The 4,208-nt window shown below is 37.7% G+C and overlaps 1 long non-coding RNA gene across 1 annotated transcript in view; it reads right to left on the bottom strand.

Moving 5' to 3' along the window:
- LOC112397443 (uncharacterized) overlaps window positions 1-398 on the bottom strand; it is a 17,326-nt gene extending 16,928 nt beyond the window's left edge. Inside the window, exon 1 of the long non-coding RNA XR_003002801.1 lies at window positions 127-398. This is a non-coding gene — a long non-coding RNA (uncharacterized LOC112397443). The remainder of the gene's footprint in view (window positions 1-126) is intronic.
- Window positions 399-4,208: the final 3,810 nt, after the last annotated feature.

The raw sequence follows: 4,208 nt of genomic DNA, 5'->3' as shown, positions 1-4,208 counted from the left end.
CCCCCCCCCAAACAACAAACCCATGTATATTTCACAAAACCCATGCATCAGGACACATAAGTCTTTTGGGCATCTTTTATGTTATGCATTTTTTTTTTCTTAAGGTTGTGGAAAACTGGGACTTACCCCAAAGCCGCAAAACAGGCAATCACGAAGGAGTATTTGGGTAAGAATGCAATCTGAAGAGAGAAAAAAAAAAAAAATGAGGAAGAATATAAGCAAATAACAGTTACACTTTCAAATTGCTTTTCAAATGTTAATTAGCCAACGAATAGGTTGAAAGTTAAATTCTTTTCACATTGTACTTGGTTTGGGTCTCCTAGTCTCTTTATTTATATCACTTTTCCTTGCCTGGCAACATATGTTACCGATTTATTATAGTATTTTTACTGTTAGCAGACAAATCTAAAAGCTAGCTGAGAAGGCTAGCTTCATCTGATGACTTTAACAACAACTGCAGGGCATCCTTGAGGGTGAGCCAATAGGCTCTTTTGAAGCTATAATACTATTAACCATTTTGATGCTGAAATATTTCTTACAGCTAAAGTTGGTTCTGTCTTTGTAGGCACTCTGGGTTTTACAGACACAAAAGGTAAATGTAAATGATTTGTTTTGCAAATATTTCAATAGCCTTCTAGGCACTTTCCTCCATGTGTCTTAAGTGCCCTAAAAGCCGTATGAATGCTGTGGCTTCTTTATTTCCCCCTTTCTTTTACAGGACACTGAAATCTGGGCACAAAGTGATAAGTAAACAGCTATCAAGCATCAAGTTAAATTGTCACTTCACCCTCCCCCATGCCATTAATTTTCTGCTATGCTATTAAAAGAAACAAACATTCTTTGGAGTTTCAATGATCGCATCTTTCTGACATATGTACAGCCCAGAAAAGTAAACTTCAAATGAGATTCTTTTTTGGCTAAAAACCTGCAATTCCTTTCCAAATTAGGGATGTCATATATTATGGTTATTTTAATGGATAGGTAATAGTAGCCAAAAATTTATGCCTTTTAATATGTATACAAGAAAACGTCTGTTTCACTTTAAAGTTGCCAAATAATAAACTAAAAGTATTCACTTTAAAGTTGCCAAATAATAAACTTCCGTTTTGATCACCTGTAATTTACTTCACTCCAAATTGTCTAGTCATTTTAACTTAAAATTTTTATAAACGATCTCCTTTTCCACTCAAATATCTCATGCGGAGTTCACTTACAATTTCAGGTAATTACATTTTATAGAAATTCTCTTGCACATGCATGACTTGAAAATTTTGAAATTAAATCTTAAATATTGGAAGCCAGCATTTCTTACCTGCAAGATCTGGCTCAGTAACTAAAATTTCACATCATCTTGATATTAGAATTCTACCAATAAAACCTAGATATGCATGGCAGTAGTTAGGGGTCTGGCTGTGAAAAAGTGAATTTTGCGGTCCTGGAATGCTCTCTGTACCCCTGGGATCCAGAAAGCACTAAGACATACTGTCTGTATAAACATATCTAGTATAAGAGATTCTGCCTGCAAATCGTAGCAATGACTCTGCTCTCCAACATATTTAAGAATACACAATCATACCTGGTTTTAAGACAAAACTGCAAAATTGCCTTCAGAACAAGTGGTGAAATAACCACCATCTATCTGACCATTCACCTGATTCTAATATTTTTATTGAATAAAAATATTTTTATTTATTTCATCCCTTGTACTTCGATATACTTTCCAAATTTTATTTTAGTATTAACTATAATGACCCCATCAAAATGAGAAGAAAAAGTTATATTTTTACATATATAGTTATACAGTTTCATCCTAGTCTAATTTAGGATAATGTCTAAGTGGGCTTATTATTTATATCTATTATCAGATATTTACTGTATTTATTTCTTTGTCCCCAAGAGGCATCTTATGGTGACGGTGGGTAATTTTAGGTCAGAAGCAATTATGATCAAAAGGATTTCAGCTTCAGAGAATGAGCCTAACTTTCCAAATGCACAGCAACTCCAAAAAAGACCATATATGTCATTGGGGTTATGAATACCCAGGCAACTCACTTGCTAGTCCTGTCATTCCATGAATAAACCATCCCATAAATGTGCCTATTAGGACACATTCGTTTTTAAATATTAATTTTCTTAGAAAAATGAAGGGAGACAATGCTGTTGGTGGCCCTAGAGGTTTCTTCTTCTAAAAAATTATATTCTTGAAACAAAACTGAATCTCCAGCAGAGTTTTATCCCCATATTTGGAAGCACACCAGCTGTGTACATGGGGCTCCAGGCTCCATGTTGTTCGTTGCTGAACTTGACGCTCTTCTAGACCAGGCCCTCTACTCTGTGACACAGTGCCTTGACAGATGGGATGGGATGGACTGTCCCTTAGTCTGTCCCCATCCACCCATACCTACCACATTCTTTCACTCTCGTCCACCCCAAAGCAGGTGCCTTTGAAAGGCCTGAATGTAAGATACAGTTTCCTCTGGTTTCCCAGCTCAGGTCCTGTCATTACCTTTCTCTAATATATCTAAGCAGCCCCTTCCAGAGACTGGTCCGAGCCTAAGCTGGGATCCCCCCTTTCCTGTTGTTCCCTCACCTCTACCCCGACCTCCAAGGGCCACCCCCCTGCTTTCTGTTTTGTCCATCACCTCAGTTTCTTTTCCCCCGTTTCTGACCTGCACTTTTTCTGGATCAGACGCAGGCAGGTTGAGAGGTAATGAGAACCAGATGGACAGAGTGCAGAAATTGCCCAAATGGGTATGAGAATGTGGGAGCTGTCAGGCATGGAGTGAAGCTGGAATTTTTCAGCAATAAAATGGGATTTATCGCCACTCTACCACAGTCATTGCCGACAACCGTTTACCTTGACAGAAACCCCATTCCGATAGGCCACGCCGATGCAGATTCTTTTTTCCAAAGAGTGATGATTGGTATTTGTTCTAAGGCTCAAATGGCCTGCACTAAAGGTGAAGCATTAGGCCAAAGTCCTGTATTCCCCACTGAGGCAAATGAACCTGCTAAAATAAGTTCCTTCCACAATGGCTGTGTAATTGAAACCAGAAAGTGAGAGAATTTGATAAATTGCTTGACCCTGAAGGAATGTTAAGGTCATAAATTTTCATTGCATTTTTTCCTCTCTCTTTTTTTATTTTTATATATTGATTATATTTAGTATTTGCTTCGAAATTCAACAAGCTTACAGATCATCGGTTGTGGCCCCAGGGGAGAGCACAGTAAATCATCAATTAAGAGGGTAGGGGATATTCTCCCCTCATCTTCCAAAGAGGAATGGCAGCTCCTCAGTATTCCAAGGACAGTCATGGAGGTGTCTTCCATCTCAGAATTATTCCAACTTAGCACGCAATTTGTCCTGGCACGGACAAAGTAAAATCCACAGGAAAGATTTTTCGCAGAAGGGTGCTGCTACACTTCTATCATTTAAGAATGATGAACTGTTAAGATGCTGGCAATACATTTGCAGCCATCACACCCACATACCTTTTTCCCTCCTGTAACCTAAAAATAAGAACAGTTGGATTTTCGCTAAAAACCGTGATCCTCTTTTTTAGAGGATCACGTGGGAGTGTGCCTGCGTGCGTGCGCGTGGAAGCAACATGCTTCTGAGCGCTGGTTTTGGCAAAGTCCGCTTGAGATTTTTCAAACTTACTTTTGTTGAAATCTGGATGATCTTAATGCGGAAATAAAACATAGGTCATAAAAACAGTCCAAGCCACATGTTACAGAATACAAAATGGACTGAAATACTGAAGTCATCGCATAGCAGCAAATTTCTACACATCTTGCTTTAAGGTTTTACTTGTTTTTCTAAAAAGTGAATGAATGAAGCTTGCCAGCATTTTAATTTAGCTGTATTTTCTACCGATTGTTTATAGTGATACGATATGAAGATATATACTCTCTCAACCTGAAGCACGTTAAATAATTTATTGAGAGCCAAAACTTCTCGTCCTTGAAATTTTTAAAGAACAATCTATCTCCTGGGTATTTATGTGCTTGGCTTGTTCTCCCTGTTAAATAAGTAAAATCAGAAGTATTTGATCACTAATGTATACATTTTATGTTCAGAATTTTCAGGATTCAGGAGATCCCAAATGGGATACAGGGCAGAATTTTTGACTGACGATTGGGACAATTTCCCTAATTTAGGAGAGATTGATTCATGCTGATTTATTTTCAATTATTAATTATCAGTT

The sequence above is a fragment of the Neophocaena asiaeorientalis genome, unplaced genomic scaffold (assembly GCF_003031525.2).
Source record: "Neophocaena asiaeorientalis asiaeorientalis breed wild unplaced genomic scaffold, Neophocaena_asiaeorientalis_V1.1 scaffold381, whole genome shotgun sequence".
NCBI lineage: Eukaryota > Metazoa > Chordata > Mammalia > Artiodactyla > Phocoenidae > Neophocaena > Neophocaena asiaeorientalis.
This window is presented reverse-complemented; position numbering and strand designations above follow the sequence as displayed.